Raw genomic sequence first — 19,955 nt, forward strand, 5'->3', positions numbered from 1 at the left:
TCAATGTTATAGGTTGAATTGTGTCCCCACAAAATTTGTATGTTGAGTTCCTAACTATCAGTACATCAGAATGTATTTGGAGATAAGGTCTTTAAAGAGTTAATAACGATGAAACGAGGTCATTGAGGTGAGCTCTAATAAAATATGACTGGTGTCCTTATAAGAGGAAATTATAACACAGACACACACAGAAGGAAGACCATGTGACAAAGACACAGCGAGAAGGTGGCCATTTATAAGCCAAAGAGGGAGACCCTCAGAAGACACCAACCTTGCTGACACCTTGGTCTTGGAGTCCAGTCTCCAGAACTTTGAGGAAATACATTTCTGTTGTTTAAGACACTGGTCTGTGGTACTTTATTACGGTAGCCCCAGCAAATTAATACACCCAATGCCTATAGATATCACCTATGGCCACCATCATTCTAAACTCTAATGTCAAACTTCTGGGGAAGTTGCCTTTTTCAGCTCACTTGCACAGCCAATGGAGATAATAAATACAAGTCTACAGTGGCCTTGCTCACCTCACAATTTCTCAGCTGCCTCAGAACAGGAAGTTTAATTTTCCTTCTTGTCACTGTCACAAAATCGCATGCATGGCTAAGCTAATTCATTTTGTAACATGCACCGTCTCAAGCATGTCACGGGAGATCTATGGGTTTTTTCTCAAAAAATAAACACTTGAGTATGTTTTTAACAAGTTTTTCTCCCAAGGTTCAAATTCACGGGGTTAAACATAAAAACAGAAAACATAAAAAAAAAACACTTGCCTTATGTTATGGTATGTATCCAGTCAACTATGATAGTAAAATGCCTATTTTTTCATTTTAAAAGGGAAGTGCTTATTGATAAAGCCAGTGTTGTCTGTTCCAAAACTCAGCAGTACTGTTTAGCAGAGTACAGGCCAAAATACCCCAAGTGGCTACAGGTAGCAAGTGAGTTTATGAGACAGAAGCCACTGACGTATTAAAATTTCCTATCACTTCCTTTTCAGTCAGCTTCCTTAGCATATTTCTGATGCTCTTGAAAGAAAGAGACAGTATCTTATACTCCCTAGTTAAATCCACATCTTCTCTTCCTCAGGGTCCTGCATGATGTCAAACCCATAGGAAAATATCAATGAATATGCCCCAAACTCTGAGCAACTACTCCGCAGATCTTTCTATTGAATGGAGGATTGAGAATATCTTACTCATGATTTTTAAGACTTAAGGAAGAGCGAATATTTATGCTAAGGCACCAGAAAATCCATTACTATGCAAGCAAAATACTCCTGCCATGAAATACAACCAGAAATTCAGGTAATGTGTACAAGACTATCCAACCCATTTTTTTTTGACAAAACCTTTTATAGGCAAATATGCAGATTCAGACTTTATTGTTTATTGCCAACATCATCACAAAACCAATAAAATAAGGAATGTCACAATGATACCAAAAAATTAAAAGGTTGGGGCCTTGTAACCTTTATGAGACAAGTTCAATGTATTTGGCCATCAACCTGGTCCTTTGTCATGCTGGCTGCACTTCACCCCAGACCTCAAAATGCACATGGAGGACTTCTCCAGACAGCTAGCAAGGAGGGGGCATTTGTCTGTCTGGCTCTTTCCATCTTACTTTGGTTACAGGGAACTATCTTTCCTGTACTTCCAGGTTGCTGTATCCAGCGCCTCAGGACCACTAAGGAAGTAAAATCTGGGTCCCCCACTATGGTGTTTCATTCATGCCCAAAAGTAGAGAAAAACCAACTCACATGAGACAACAACCAAAGGAGAAAACAGAAACAGAGACAGAAAGCCTGAGGTATCTGAAAAAGAGTACTAGGTTTGTGTCTCAACATAAAGACTAACCAGAGAAGCACCCCCAAACACATATTAAGCACATGATATATATTTTTCTTTTATATATATATATATATATATATATATATATATATATAAAATTCTGTGGTATTTGTATATACCAAGAGAACAAGATCATATTCCAGAAGTAGATTCAATCACATATGGGAATTTAATATATAGTAAAGGTCACATTTCAAATCAAGAAGGAAAAATTTTTAATGATGTCAAAAAAATATCAGTCTTGTAAGAAATAAGGCTAGATCCCTCCTTCATACATTACAGCAAGGTAAAAACCTAATGGACAAAATAATTAAACAAAAAAGAAATCATAAATGTACCAAAAGAAACCAAAGGAAAGTTCCTTTGATAACACCAGAATAGAAAATGCATTCTTTTTTTTTTTTTTTTTTTTTTTTTGCGGTATGCAGGCCTCTCACTGTTGTGGCCTCTCCCATTGCGGAGCACAGGCTCCAGATGCGCAGGCTCAGCGGCCATGGCTCACGGGCCCAGCCGCTCCGCAGCACGTGGGATCCTCCCGGACCGGGGCCCGAACCCATGTCCCCTGCATCGGCAGGCGGACTCTCAACCACCGCGCCACCAGGGAAGCCCGAAAATGCATTCTTAAGTATGATATAGAGCCCAGAAACATACAAGAAAGGATCTGGGTTCAATTACACAAAAATCTTTAAGGTCTACATTGCAAAAAACAAAACAAAAAAACTTTAATTCATATCACAGAGGACTAATTTACACAAAGAATTCCTACAGGTGACAAGGTTAAAACTAACAATAGAATTGAAACATGGGTAAACAATATGAACAGCTGGTTCAGAGAAAAATACATCTGTTACATACATAAAATGGTTCTTAAAACTTTCTTTTAGAGAAATAAAACCATAATGAGATATCAAAACTGTTAGATGGAGTAGTAATATAGATAATTTGGTAAACATCACATTGGCAAGACTGTGAAAACTGTATTTATATGTGGTTCTTGGAAGTATAATGTGGTAAACCTTTAATGGCTAGAAATTTAATGACATCTTTATCTGTCAAATTGTAAAGCATATACTCATTCGCCAAGGAATCTCAAGTTTAGGGATGTGCTACACACACACACACACACATTTATATGTGAAGTCGTGCAGAAGATATTCATTGTAGCAGTATTTCTATTAACAAAACCCATGACATAATCTAAATGTACATTAATGGGAGAGCAGTCAAGTAAATTATATTACATACATACATAAAAGTAATTGTCAAGTGTTCAAAGGAAGAAACTCTGTAGCTGCTGAAATAGAAAATTCTCTGAGAAGCACAATTAAGTATCAAGGACTAGGGCAGGACAGTGTTTATAACACATATAGTTGTATAAAGAAAAGTACCTATTCTTGAATATGCACAGAATATTCTCTAAATACAAATATTCAGCAAAGTGTTAAAGTTGTTATTTCTAGGGGAAAGAAATAAATTCAGAATCAAGGTTTGGAGAATCTGAGAAAGGAATACCTTTATGAATGTGGTGCTATGTAAATGTGTTACCTACTCAGAAAAAGAAGCATACAACATTTGAAGTCTCTTCATCCCCTAATTTATAGAAGCTTCCTATGAGCTCATCCTACTTTGTTACCAGGACATCCTTAGATACTCTGAATCCCAGTATAGACTCCATTTCTGTGTACTCAAAGAGGAAAAAAGTCAGAAGAAAAAAAAAAAAGTTAACTATAGTTATTTCTATGTAGTAGGATTATAGATCATTTTATTTTTTCTTCATTCTTCTGACTTTCTATACTAAATACATATATAGTTTTTTATAAATAATATTAAAAGATTTTATATGCAACAGTTAAAATACTAGGAGAGAAAAAGACATTTTATCTAGTGCTAATCAAAAGAAAGCTGGAGTAACTATATTAATTTCAGACAAAACAGAACTCAGACTAAGGAAGCTTATCAGTGCTAAAGAAGGGAATTACATAATGAGAGTGGTCAATACTCCAAGAAGGTAAAATAATCTTTAACATGTATGCACCTAACAACAGAGCATTAAAATGCATGGGTCAAGAATTGATAGAACTGAAATAAGCAAGTCCACTCTTATAGGTGGAGGTATCAAACACCTCTCTTTATATAACTGATAGATCAAGTAGACAGAAAATCAGTTATAATAGAAATGAACTGAACAATATTGTCATTTAACTTGATCTAACTGACTTTTATAAAATGCTGCATCCAACAACAGAATAACCAGACTCACATGAAATATTCTCAAAGACAGACCACATTCTGAGCTATAATGCACATCTTAACAAAGTTAAAAGGAAATAAATTATATGAAGTCTATTTTCAATCAATAATTAAAGTAGAAATCCATAACAAACTTATATATATATATATATATATATATATATATATATATATACACACACACACACACACATATAGACCTAACTTAAAAAGCCAGTTCTTTGAAAAAAAAAACAATAAAATTAACAAACCTGGGCTTCCCTGTGGCACAGTGGTTAAATGAATCCGCCTGCCAACACAGGGGACACGGGTTTGAGCCCTGGTGCGGGAAGATCCCACATGCCTTGGAGCAACTAAGCCTGTGTGCCACAACTACTGAGCCTGCACTCTAGAGCCCATGAGCCACAACTACTGAAGCCCATGTGCCACAACTACTGAAGTCCGCGTGCCTGGAGCCTGTGCTCCACAATAGGAGAAGCCACTGCAGTGAGAAGCCTGCTCACAACTAGAGAAAGTCTGTGCACAGCAACAAAGACCCAACACAGCCAAAAATAAATAAATTAATTAAAAATAAATAAATAATAAAATAAATTCACTTAAAAAAATTAACAAACCTTTAGCCAAGATCACCAGAGAGAGAGAGAGAGAGAGAGAGAGAGAGAGAGAGAGAGAGAGAGAACAAATTACAAATAACAAAAATGGAAGAGGAATTATCACTACCAGCTCCATGGACACTAAAATGGTAATAAACGAATACCATAAACAAGTCAGTGGCTACAAATTTAATAACTCAGATTAAGTGGACCAATTACTTTAAAGTTACAAACTACCAAAACTCACAGTGAGAAATAGATAAGTCTATGAAACAAAGCCTAAATCTATCAAACATATTGAATCAATAATCAATACTCTTCCCCAAAAGAAAGCATCAGGCCCAGACAGTTTCACTAGTGAACTCCACCAAATATTTCAGGAAGAGATGATGCCAATTCTTCACAATCTCTTCCAGAAAACAGAATCAGAAGTAACACTTCCTAACTCATTCTATAAGAAGAGAATTACTCTAATACCAAAACAAGATGAAGACATCACAAGAAAGGAAAACTAAAGATCAATGTCTCTCATGAATATAGATATAAAAATCCTCAACAAAATTTCATCAAATTGAATGAAACAACATATAAAAAGAATTATATGCCATGACTAAGTCATGAGATTTACTCCAGGTATGCCAGGCTGTGTCAAGATTAAAAAATCAATCAATGTGGGGCTTCCCTGGTGGCGCAGTGGTTGAGAATCTGCCTGCTAATGCAGGGAACACGGGTTCGAGCCCTGGTCTGGGAGGATCCCACATGCCGCGGAGCAACTAGGCCCATGAGCCACAACTACTGAGCCTGTGTGTCTGGAGCCTGTGCTCCGCAACAAGAGAGGCCGCGATAGTGAGAGGCCCGCGCACCACGATGAAGAGTGGTCCCCGCTTGCCACAACTAGAGAAAGCCCTCGCACAGAAACAAAGACCCAACACAGCAAAAATAAATAAATTAATTAATAAACTCCTACCCCCAACATCTTCTTTTAAAAAAAAATCAATGTAACCACTACATTAACAGACTAAAGAAGAAAAGTTATTTAATCACATTGATTGATACAGAGAAAGCATTTGACATAATTCAACACTCGTTTATTATTAAAAACTCTCAGAAAAGTATAAACAGGGGAACTTCCTCAATTTGATAAAGAACATCTACAAAAACTGGACAGCTAATATCATAAATAATAGTGAGAAACTGAATACTTTGTTCCTAACGTCAGGAACAAGACAAGGATGTGCTAACAACTCCTATTCAATACAATATTAGAAGATATAGATAGTGAAGTAAGAGAAGAAAAGGAAATGAAAGATAAAATACAAGGAAAGGAAGATATACGAGTACCTGTTTTCACAGATCAAATTATCTATGTAGAATTATCTATGTAGAAAATAATTATAATAATAATTATCTATGTAGAAAACCCCAAAGAATCAACAAAAAAACTCCCAGAATTTCTTACAAAGCTAAATGTGGTCTTCTCACATAATCCAGCAATCATGCTTCTAGGTAACTACACAACTGATCTGAAAACTTATGTCCATACAAAAACCTGCATGTAAATGTTTACAGCACCTTTATTCATAATCATCCAAAACTGGAAGCAACTAAGATGCCCCTTGAAAGGTGAAAAAACAAACTGCTGTATATCCATACAATGGAGTATGATTCAGTAATCAAAAGCAATAACTGAATAAGAAAAGATACAGTAGAAGATGTACTTCTGATGTACAGAACCTAGGGGCAAGATGGGAATAAAGATGCAGACCTACTAGAGAATGGACTTGAGGACATGGGGAGGGGGAAGGGTAAGCTGGGACAAAGTGAGAGAGTGGCATGGACTTATATATACTATCAAATGTAAAACAGATAGCTAGTGGGAAGCAGCTGCCTAGCACAGGGAGATCAGCTCAGTGCTTTGTGACCACCTAGAGGGGTGGGATAGGGAGGGTGGGAGGGAGACGCAACAGGGAAGAGATATGGGGATATATGTATATGTATAGCTGATTCACTCTGTTATAAAGCAGAAACAAACACATACCATTGTAAAGCAATTATACTCCAATAAAGTTGTTAAAAAAATGCTATAGTAGAAGAATCTTAAACTCATATTGCTAAGTGAAAGGAGCCTATCTGAAAAGGCTGAATCTTGTAAGATTCCAATAATGTGATATTCTGGTCAAGGCAAAATTATAGAGACAGTAAAAGGTCATTGGTTTCCAGGGTAAAGAGGGATGGGAGGAGCGTTAAAATGGTGAGGCAGAGGGAATTATTTATTTATTTGTTTGTTTGTGTGTGTGTTTATTTTGGCTGTGTTGGGTCTTTGTTGTTGTGTGTGGGCTTTCTCTAGTTGCGGTGAGTGGGGGGAGCAGTGAAACAATTCTGCATGATTCTGTAATTATGGATAAATGATACTATGATTTTTTCAAAACTCATGGACCTTTACAACACAGAGAATGAACCTTAATGTTCACAAATGTTTATAAAATTATTTAGGAGATCAGGGGCAATTTCAGTATGGAACGTAAAATGTGACAAAACGATCTAGTTGTATTACATTTCTATGAAACAAGCCCACTGAAGTGGAGTAAGAAATAAGTTAATGACCTAAGTACCTTCGGAAATGAGTGGGTGCATAAAACTAAACACAAAAGAAACTATGTATGCATAAGTACTATACTCTACCTGGTAAAGTTCTTCCCCAGGGGAATATGGGTTAAAAAGATTATCCTACTGCCAGACTTGTAAAATGAAATTGAATAATTAAGCAAATGGACACCCAATAGTGAGAGCCAGGTTTCTCACTGTTTGGGATGTGAGTTTACAGATTAGCAAGGGAAGAAGGTAGAACAATCCATTTTTGATGGGTATTAGTTGAAGAGAGCAGTATAAATTCACATTTAGCTTAATCAAGGAATTTGGTAAAGTTGCAGGATACAAAAGTAATGCACAGAAATCACATACATTCCTATACATTAATGATGAAAGAGCAGAAAGAGAAATTAAGGAAACAATCCCATTCACCATTGCAATAAAATGAATAAAATACCTAGGAATAAACCTACTTAAGGAGGTAAAAGACCTGTACTCAGAAAACTATAAGACACTGATGAAAGAAATCAAAGATGACACAAACAGTTGGAGAGATATACCATGTTCTTGGATGGGAAGAATCAACACTGTGAAAATGACTATACTACCCAAAGCAATCTACAGATTCAATGCAATCCCTATCAAATTACCAATGGCATTTTTTACAGAACTAGAACAAAAAATCTTAAAATTTGTATGGAGACACAAAAGACCCCGAATAGCCAAAACAGTCTTGAGGGGAAAATTCGGAGCTAGAGGAATCAGACTCCCTGACTTCAGACTATACTACAAAGCTACAGTAATCAAGACAATATGGTACTGGTACAAAAACAGAAATATAGATCAATGGAACAGGACAAAAGCCCAGAGATAAACCCACGTACCTATGGTCAACTAATCAATGACAAAGGAGGCAAGAGCATGCAATGGAGAAAAGACAGTCTCTTCAATAAGTGGCACTGGGAAAACTGGACAGTTATATGTAAAAGAATGAAATTAGAACACTCCCTAACACCATACACAAGAATAAACTCAAAATGGATTAAAGACCTAAATGTAAGACCAGCAACAGTAAAACTCTTACAGGAAAACATAGGAAGAACACTCTTCGACATAAATCACTGCAAGATCTTTTTTGACCCACCTGCTAGAGTAAGGGAAATAAAAACAAAAATAAACAAATGGGACCTAATGAAACTTCAAAGCTTTTGCACTGCAAAGGAAACCATAAACAAGACAAAAAGACAACCCTCAGAATGGGAGAAAATATTTGCAAACGAATCAATGGACAAAGGGTTAATCTCCAAAATATATAAACAGCTCATGCAGCTCAATATTAAAAAAACAAACAACCCAATCAAAAAATGGGCAGAAGACCTAAATAGACATTTCTCCAAAGAAGATATGTAGATTACCAACAAACACATCAAAGGGTGCTCAACGTCACTAATTGTTAGAGAAATGCAAATCAAAACTACAATGAGGTTATCACCTCACACCACTTAGAATGGGCATCATCAGAAAATCTACAAACAACAAATGCTGGAGAGAGTGTGGAGAAAAGGGAACCCTCCTGCACTGTTGGTGGGAATGTAAATTGATACAGCCACTATGGAGAACAGTACAGAGCTTCCTTAAAAACCTAAAAATACAATTACCATATGACCCAGCAGTCCCACTACTGGGCATATACCCAGAGAAAATCATAATTCAAAAAGACATATGTACCCCAATTTTCATTGCAGCACTATTTACAATAGCCAGGTCATGGAAGCAACCTAAATGCCCATCGACAGATGAATGGATAAAGAAGATGTGGCACATATATACAATGGAATATTACTCAGCCATATAAAGGAACAAAATTGGGTCATTTGTAGAGACGTAGACAGACCTAGAGACTGTTATACAGGTGAAGTAAGTCAGAAAGAGAAAGACAAATAACGTATATTAACACATGCAGGTGGAATCTAGAAAAATGCTACAGATGAACTGGTTTGCAAGGCAGAAGTAGAGACAGAGATGTAGAGAACAAATGTATGGACAACAAGGGGGGAAAGTCAGGGGGGTAGGATGAATTGGGAGATTGGGATTGACATATATACACTAATAGGTATAAAATAAATAACTAATAAGAACCTGCTGTATAAAAAAAAAAATAAAATAAAATGAAAGATTAAAAAAAAAAGATGCCCTAGAAAGCCCTTCAGCCTTCAGGGCCAAGAGCCCATAGGAGATAGCCCTCCTGGGTCTTCTCAGATGAAGGCTCCTTGCTGGAGACTGAGGCCTGAAGACTTGGACTCCTGTCTTACTCTAGTGGACTGAAGCTTCGGACGTGCTCCATTTAGACTCTGTCCATAAACTTTATGGTGGGGTGAATTGGGAGATTGGGATTGACATATATACACTAATATGTATAAAACAGATAACTAATAAGAACCTGCTATATAAAAAAATAAAATTAAAAAAAAAATTCACATTTAGCTTAATATGGATACTGCTATAGGAATATTTTTAGATTTGTGTATTTATATGTGTGTGTGTATTTATTTATTCATTTACTAGTGTATACCTATTTACTTCCTTGTTCTGTCAGCTGAGAGGGCTTAGAAGCAATGACCCCACCAACAATGATAACAACCAGCACCCAGTTCTCTGTTCCTAATACTCTGGTCCTATAAAAGGAAATGAGCATCCTTGGAGAAATGGCCAATTCTGTAACTGGAGTGAGAAATATACAAGAAAGAAGTACTGGGGCAAACAAACACAATGATGAGGGTACGTCAGAGGGACACAAGAGCCAACCAAAAGAGTTCCCAGTGGCCAAAGCTGGAACAATGTGAAGAACAAAATAAGACAGTATTGAATTATAACCCAAAGTATAAAATAAATATCCATAGGTCCTTACTGATATTAGTAAATGATGGGATAAATAAACAGGGTAGAAGATAAAAAATTTCCCATGCAGAGGAATTTCATATAATTTATGTAGATACTCCACCCTCAAGGAATATCTCAAATGTGAACTGTGAATAGTGTCTTCCTTCCAAAATGTACAGCATGGAAAGAGGAAAAAAAAAGAGTCATTTACAGTGGAGAAATCTGACAAGCACCACCTCACCCAGATGATCAAAGCCAACAACAGCAGTGATGAGTCATGCTGATAACATGCACCCTTGATATGATATGATGCAGTCTCCTTCTCCACAACACGTATACCTTCAGTCTAATCATAAGAAAAACATCATGCAAATCCCTCTAGAGGACATTCTACAAAATATCTGACCAGTAGTCCTCAAACTGTCAAGGTCATCATAAACAAGGACAGTCTGAGAAACTGACACTACCAAGAAGAGCCTAAGGAGTCATAAGGATTAAATATAATTCAGTATTCTGGATGGGAGCATAGAAGACAAAAAGGAAATTAGTTATAAACTAAAGAAATCTGAATAAAGTATGGACTTTATTCAATAATAATGTATCAATAATTGTTCATTAATTGTAACAATGTAATACAAGATGTTAATCATACAGAGGAAACTGGTTGCAAGATATATGGAAACTGTCTGTCCTACCTTTACATTTTTTCTATAAATCTAAAAGCATCCTAAAAAATAAACTTTATTTTTTGAAAGAAACTAAATAATAAAAAATATACTATTTGAAGAATGACACTAGAGCAAAGACTTAAATGAGAAAAAACGTCTCAACTCAATTGGAATAAAGATATAGGACCTTTGGGTAAAGGAAATGGAGTGATGGCTGGTAACAGAATCTTCTCCCTCAAAAATACAATCAAATGAACAAAAAAATAGTATCCTCCTCCAAAAATAACCCCAATAACAAATAATCAAGAGGGAAGGAGGAATTTAGTATTATGAAATTAAAATAAATTGGCATCCAAACAAATCAATGTAAAATTAAATAACAGAGTTAAGGAGGCAGAACCAGCCCCGGTTCTAAGTTTCACCCCTGAGACGCCAAAACATGATTTGAAAATAATCTCTAGAACTTTCACTAGTACCTGGAAATTAGGGGAGAAACTAACTACTATGTGGTTTTCATTATCTTTTCCCTGTTCTGTCTAAGTAGTGGTAGAAATAGATACTGGGGCTGATACACTCAGAGAAAGAAAAACCTTAATTCTTAATTGGCAAAATGATGCGACAGCAGAGAGTATTCCCTTCACCATGGGGTATATTCCCTGAAGAGGTGTACTAACTTCCAGTCTAGGGCATTTAATACGATCTCAGAATACAGAGTGGCACCCAAGCTGAGAGAACGCCCACCACACCACACACCATCTCCTTCATTACCATTCTTTCACGTACAGAACAGGAGTAGAACAACGTAACTAATGTAGTAGAACAACGGCCATGGAACCATGGGACTGAAAGGCAAGCAGATCAACACTATCTAAGAGAAAAGAAAGGTAAACAAGATGTAAAAAGAAATACAAAGCTTAACATATCAACAGAAAAATCCATCACCCTAAAGATGAAAAAAGTTGTGTATGTGTGCACACATACACATATATACACATGCATCTATAGGCATAGGTGTAGGTATGTGAACAAATAAAACGTAACACAACCCGCTAAAGTACATAATCCAAAGAAGAGAATATTCCCACAAGTGCTTTAGTCTCTGGAACACTGTAATAAGAACACCAACTCAATAAAAACAAGACTTCTAAAAGGATACGATGGAAGAGAAAATGAGAAGAAAATACAGATGAAAGAAACAAATTGAAGACAAAAAGTATTACCATTAACAGGGCCAATAAATAAATTAGAAACAAAAAGGATGATGAAAGATACAACTGAAAAGTGTACTGATATTTTTGACTAATAGGAAAGATTAGCGACAAACATAACAAATGTAAACATAAAAAGAAAACAGATGAAAGTGTTTAAAGAAAAGCTAAGAGACGAAGACAAAGAATCCAACTTAATTACCATTGGTTCTGAAGTAAGCTAATGAATACCTACGGCCCTAGAAGCGTAATACAACAAAGGAGCACTTTCCTTAAGTGGGAATTTAAAGAAAACCTGACTCTTTAGAACAAAAAAACACAGTCCATTCCATGGAAATGGACACAGAGTATTCAACACTGAATTCTCTCTCAGATTAACATAGTATATTCCCAGCTCAGAAAGTGTATTCAATTCTTATTATCCAGGGGGAAAAAAAGTAAATAATGGACTGGGAGAGAAACACAGCCTAGCTTCACAATTTTCCACAAGCAAAAAGGGAATGGTGGGAGTGGTGGTTTTATAAAAGAACGTTAACATTCTATCCTTGGAAAATGTAAAAACTGTATACAATAAAAAGGAGGAGTTTGGGGAAGGAAGACTGAAAGATGCCCTCGTTTCTTCTCAGGGCACAATGTATAAAAAGGAATTTTGTCATTAATTTCAACCATTTAGTGTTTTTCCTAAGTTCTTGGTCTTAAAAAGATCTTTCAGGAATAAATGAATCATTGGCTTACCAAGTGCCAAGGTCTCGCTCTGAATATAAATGGGTATATGGTACAAATTGAGGGTTATCTCTACCCTGCCCCATTGTTTTTGAGTTAAAGCATTTGCTTCCAGGGTATGCAAACGAAATTGGACATACTATCAAGGAAATTAAACTGATATCATATAAATACAAATTCATTTATTAGCGTAGCTTTGATTTATTACTCTAGAACAGGGCCAGGAAATGAGCATTTTAGTCTTTATAGTCACAACTACTCAGTTCTGCTACTGCACTGCAAAAACAGCCATAGATGTTAAGAAAAGGAACAAGTGTGGTAGCTGTGTTACAGAACTTCATACACAAAAATGGGCAGCAGGCAGGTTGTAGCTCATGGCCAGGAGTTGGTGAATCCTTCCTCCAGACCTCAACTTTGTGCATATCATGCCAGAAAAAAAAGAGAAAAATTAAAAATATATATATATATATTTTTTTTTCGTTTTGCGGTACGCGGCCTCTCACTGCTGTGGCCTCTCCCGTTGCGGAGCACAGGCTCCGGACGCGCAGGCTCAGCAGCCATGGCTCACGGGCCCAGCCGCTCCGCGGCATGTGGGATCTTCCCAGACCGTGGCACGAACCCGTGTCCCCTGCATCGGCAGGCGGACTCTCAACCACTGCGCCACCAGGGAAGCCCTAGGTTCTTCTTTATATGCCCTCACAGCTCCTATGCTTCTCCAAAACACTTGTCAGAATTGTAATTAAATGATTAGTAGTATTCATAGTGGATTATTGCCTTTCTTCCCTATGAAATTAGAAGCTCCTGGAGCATGGGGACCATGTTTCTTATGTGCTGTACATGCTATCTATCTATCTATCTATCTACTGACTCTATGCTGTAACCCCAGTACATGTAGTTGGTGTTTAATAAATAATTATTGAATAAATGAATGTTGTTCAATATAATGAAGGCCAGTGGAGAGCTGATTCCACTTGTCTGAGGAAGGAGCAGGTGCAGACAGGAAAGGCTGTCAATAGGGGGGTCACCTTGTTTCTGGGGGGCCTGGAAGGACAAGTGGAGCTCCCAGGGCACAGTGGGAAAAGGCAGGAGGACTGAGCACGGGGCCCCCGGGAGCCTGCAGAGAGGGGCCACTTCCTGACCTGTGGCCAACAAAGAGAAGTCAGAGGTCCCATCTTTTCCAATTTTCTGGGTGTCACAGAACACAGGTAGCCACTGTGGCTTTGCTGGTAACATTTATAAGAGATTCCTCAAATCTCCTGACTGGCTGAACATGAACCATATATGGTTCCAAATTCCATCATATATAAGCATATATTACTTTAAATTTTTTATAGGCACCTCTCATATACTACAGGTAAAAATTAAAAGGAACTTAGAGATGTATATTGCAAGCCTCAAATATATTCATACTTTGTAGTTACACTTCTGCAGGGCATTCTAAAAAATAAGAGGTATGTAAAAGGATTTATGTACAAAGATGATAATTTAAGCCTTACATTATAGGGATAGAGTGGAATAGCAAATACCCAACTAGAAGAGATGAATAGTTGAATCTTGAAATGACTATGTGATAGAAATGTACACATTTATTATAAATCATTCTGTTTATAAAAGTTTGAATTGTGTAAGAATTATTTATAATACTATGTTGAGTGTAAAAATTAGTATGTACAATTGTTAATAAAGTATTGTCTAAAAAACAAAACATATAAAAGGACAGAAATATGTTAATTTTAAGTATTTTCTGTTTTTGGTTAGTGGAACTTGATGAAATAAAAATTGAAATTTTAAGCAAAACAAGAAAGTTTAAACATAAAATATTTTCTCTGACCTTTGGCCTCCTCCCTTCCCTAAAGTATGCATTGTATATCTGCATTATGCATTAACCAGACCTGGCCAATGGCAGAAACACTTGCTCAACCCTAAAGATCAATTTTTCTTCTTCTGATGCCATCCATGTAACTCCTTAGAAGATAACCGTGTGCACACATTTCAACAAGAAACACCTATCACAAAACGTATACAAAAGGTTAAAATGTTGTTTAAAAATATTTTTAAATTTTTCTTTTTTTTCTGGCATGATATGCACAAAGTTGAGGTCTGGAGGAAGGATTCACCAACTCCTGCCCATGGGCTACAACCTGCCTGCTGCCCATTTTTGTGTATGAAATATATTTGAGGCTTGCAATATACATCTCTAAATTCCTTTTAATTTTTACCTGTAGTATATGAGAGGTGCATATAAAACATTTAAAGTAACATATGCTTATCTTAAAATTAAGAACTATCACCTTAAAAAACAATCTAGATTACAAATTAACCTTTACTCCACCCAATACAAGCTGTGTATCACATGGTTAAAACAAAGTTTAACTGTTGTTCTCTGGTAAGACATAAGACATTTATTTGCTTCAGATTTGGGGCTACAGAAGTAAGCACCACAGCAAAATCGCAGAGCAGCAATATTAATCACCATGGACATTTCATTGTCAGTGAACATAAATCAAAATGCAAGCACTTTCCCTCACAGAGTGATATGAAACCAGCATAAACATGGAGAGAGAAATCTGATGCTTGTCAATGGCTGATAAATATTTTTCACTCCTCCTACGAATAAGTAGTAGAATGTTACACATGAATACCTTCTATCCTGTGATTTATTTACTCTACCAAGTACTACTCAGACAGGAAAACTGGAGCTGAAGCTTTTCCCCAGCATCCTGGCATAAAAATGCCAATAGACAAAATAATCTAAATATCAATTAAATTGCCCAAGAATCCAGGAATCCATTCAGCTTAAAATGATCATGGCCAATTCAACTGCTTAGAAACACTGCCTCAAACCAGATGTGTAGGAGACCATGTTTACCATTTTTTAAGCAACTGGAAAGACTAAAAACAGTACAGAAACTCTCTCACAGAGCTAGAGTAGAATGCCATCTCTGCTAGCTATTGCTGTGTGATTTGGGGCAATTAACCTATTCAAATCTTTTTCCTTCACTGTAAAATGGGGGAAATCATACCTATCTCATAGGTTGTAATTGAGGATAAGTAAGATAATGTACACCAGAGTGATTACTATGGTTCCTGGAAATTAATCTCAATCGATGTTGGTTGAATCAGAAGCTCCTCCTACAGTCAAAGGATCAAAAACTTGTATTGTATCCACCTCAATAATTTTGTATATCTCTTAATGAAAGCAAAAGTAAACTTTGCCTTTATATTTCACTGGCTTAAACTAGCTTAGAAGTTATTCTAAATTATAAGGGCCCTAATTATGATGCTTCTGTAACTCTGTTTAATTACCCTGAACACAGAACAAGATAAATAACTTAAAGCCTCGTAAGCAAATTTATGCTTCAGGACAGCCCTGATCAAAGTTAATTTTCCTATGAGATGCCAAGTCTCACATTTTTCAACCTGTGTTTGTATAAAATCCAGACATCATTTCACTGTACACATTTTATATGCATTATTACTGTTTCTTTCACTTTTATTAAAGAAGAGAAATGACTAAAATCCCCATAAAGAGCATATTAAGAACTCCCTAGGGTGAGTAGACACAGTATTGTATGAGATACTTATTGAATTCATCAGAGTTGGGTATGATGTACATATATTACAGAATTCTTAAAAGTGCATATGGGCTCCCCTGGTGGCCCAGTCGTTAGGAGTCTACCTGCCAATGCAGGGGACTCAGGTTTGAGCCCTGGTCCGGGTAGATCCCACATGCCACAGAGCAACTAAGCCCATGCACCACAACTACTGAGGCTGCGGGCCACAACTACTGAAGCCCATGTGCCTAGAGCCCATGCTCCACAACAAGAGAAGCCACTGCAATGAGAAGCCCGCGTACTGCAACAAAGAGTAGCCCCTGCTCACCACAGTTAGAGAAAGCCCGCGCGCAGCAACGAAGACCCAATGCAGCCAAAACTAATAAATAAATAAAATTTTTAAAAAATGCATGTGATTGATTTGAAGGCAGTGCTTTAGTGGAGAAAATTTCCATTTGAACCTTTTAAAAATAGACACTACAATATCCTCCTGACAGGTAAACAAGATGATAGGGAATCTACTGAAGTCCATTATGCAAATTCACTGCTGGGTTTTACGAGCCAAAAATAGGGCAGGTGGCTGCAGAATATGGGAGCAGAAGATAGTTCCAACCTGTTTACAAATCCCGCCGTTCACTGCTGCACAAGAAGAAGCCCAACGTGAGTTCCCCACAACTCCCCTTTATAATTGTATGGACATCTTAGGAACAAGTTCTTCCAGAAGTAGAACCTGAGCCAATGATTTCAGTAGAATGATCTGTTAAGGAAATGCTCTCAGAAGAAACCAGTAAGGGAGTGGGGAAAGCGGGTAGAAAGGGAGCAGCAGGTAAGAAGGCTGCCCTGCAGGTGAAAGTGTACACTCGCTTTGATGCTGCTGGACTGTAAACTGACACCTCAGAGTCTCCCTCTGGAGTCCATGGAGCTGGGCTTTTGTGCTAATATATCAGAAAATGTAACCCGATGGAAGAGACAGGCCAATGATCAAACATCTCTGATTCTCCCTAAGGGACATGGGGGCTTCAGGACCCAGGAACCCTCCTCAGAAGTTCATAAATGTTTGCTTTTAGCACCAAAACATACAGAGACCGGAGAAGTGATTCAAGACGACACAGGTGGGTGTGTTTAATTCTTAAATCTGAAAATAATTTTAGAAAAGCGTTTAGATCATAAGAATATGGTTTCCCCAATGGTAAAGCTTTTCTTCATTCCTTGAAGTTATTTCTCTTTGCCATTTTCACCAAGTCATTGAGTATGTTTATCAGTTATGTCTTAAAATTCCACCCCCCATAATAATGAGGTTAGTGGATTAAAGCAAAGGGATTAACATGCTTTTCACTGATAACACAGTGATTCAAGTTGATCCCAGTTCCCCACCAATGGAGGGGAAGATGTCTCAAGCAAATGTGCAGAACCATCCTCTACTTGGTACACAATTCAAAATGCATTTCCTGCAGGTAATGAATCAATGACCTTAGGTGGCATCTTGATCTGTAGACAAGTAGTTTCATTCATGAGAGAGTAACTCATCAGCAGGAATTTAAAGTACGAGAGTTGACCTTTCTGAAAACTCATAAATATTTATATGCAGACTTTCTCAGCCCTCACCAACCCCACCTCTACAAATCCTGAAAAACTACTTGCCTCTTCTCTGACAGCTGCAATATTCCTTTAATAATGACCAGGTGGGGCCCAACTTACCATGTATTTGGTGGATCCTTGGCTGAACTGGAGAAGTCATCCACGTAGTTACTCCAAAAAACTTTTTCACTTAGCAAGTGAAATAGTGCTCTCACCTTTTATGTTCTCTACAACTGAGCACTAGCATATATTGTTTTCATATATAATTTTTTCATGTCCCTGCAAAGCACAGACACTCTTTGTGAATGGAGACTGTTTTATTACATCTTTTAAACCAAAAATATGGACCAAAATTGATTGAGTACATCTACTCATTCGATCAACATTTTTAGGATCTTCCTAAGTTCCTACTTTGAATAATGCTTTTATAATTTCCCATATTACAATCCCTCCTTTTGTACATTTTCATTACTGTACTTGTTGCCTGTCTTCCCAAATATCTTATGTAATATATCTAATATTTTGACAAACCCACAACTATTTCCCACCACAAGAATAAGCCTATTTTTTTCTCTAGGCTTGGGGCAAAGAGTGCTGCTTTGAATGGTTTGGGAACATCCCCATTCTTTAAAACAAAACTTTAACTTCTCAAGGTCCTATAAGAAGAAAACATGGAGTGAGTTGGGGTAGACCTAGAATACTTCCTCCAGAGACTTAAGCCAACAACCAAGAATAAGAGTAATGAGAATAGCAGAAAATCACAGTGATGAGGTTAAGCTATGACACTGAGCCACACTTTTTTAATGTGTTTACAACACATTCTTATTATGTGTATGTTTCAGTGAAATGCAGGCTTTTAATGAAATGGAGCAAAACATTTCATGAAAAGTTAGGGAGCTGATATCTAAAGTATGCAATTTTCTAAATTACTGTAATTGAAGTTATTGTTAGATTTCAAGAGAGATGACTTCAAGAGTTCCCTAATTGGTCCCCAAGCATGCCAAGATTTCACCAGATAATGAAATGCTCCCATTAACACATGCTCCCTAAAAGTCCCCAGAGAAAACTGCTAGCTTCCAGGTTAGTGAAGATGCCAAACATTTCACTGCTCTGTGTTCCTGATGGGTGAGTTGATACAGAGGAGGGAAATGTTCACATGCAATTGCTTATTGTACAGCACAGGCTTTTCTGGTGCTTAGGTGAGTAGGTGTAGGAGGCTATCAATAATTCATGACAGAAATTCAGAAAAATTTCCAGGGGCAACAAAAGACATTGACATCTCTATAATTATGTTGTTTACAAAGATGTATAATAAGTAATTTTATTTCTCTACTAACATGAGTTCTATATACCTGGTTGCTGAGGAAGCCAAGCAAAAAAAAAAAAAAGCTTGGTTGTGCATATCCTGCTCAGGGTCAATGACTTCCTTGAACACTGATTGTGTTTGCCTCTGTGAACTTGCCTGGACATGTACGGCCAGAGATGTCTACACATAAAATCACCATACCACTAGACACCAACCCACACCCCACATGCCAGGGCCAAGATCCCATTAGTGAGGCAGAGATATCTAGGTAGGTAAACTCAGAGACAAAACGAGTGGGAAAGATGTGGTTAATTGGAAATCCACTGACTGTGTTTACTTTTCTGTGATTATATTAGGATATTTCTTGCTGTGACACAAAATGGCCACATACTTAGAGGAAGACAAAAAAAAAAAAGAAATTGGGGGGTGAGAGAAAAATAGGAAGTGGAGAGGAAGCAAGATAGTATTATGCTGGCCTCAGAAAATGAGTAGGAATATTCCCTCTGCCTATATTTTTTGAAAGAGATTGAATAGAATTGGCATTATTTATTCCTTAAATGTTTGATAGAATTAACCAATAAAGCAAGGTGAACCTGGAATTTTCTTTATGGGAAGCATTTTTTAAATAAACTTTTATTTTAAAATTTAGATTTACAGAAAAGTTGCCAAGATAGTAGCAAGTCCTCATTTATCCTTCAGCTAATTTTACCATATGTGGGCTTTTTCCACCTGAGCACAACTGATATTTATGTCCAGATAATT

The sequence above is a fragment of the Mesoplodon mirus genome, assembly GCF_964341445.2.
Source record: "Mesoplodon mirus genome assembly, chromosome: 12".
Taxonomy (NCBI): Eukaryota; Metazoa; Chordata; class Mammalia; order Artiodactyla; family Ziphiidae; genus Mesoplodon; species Mesoplodon mirus.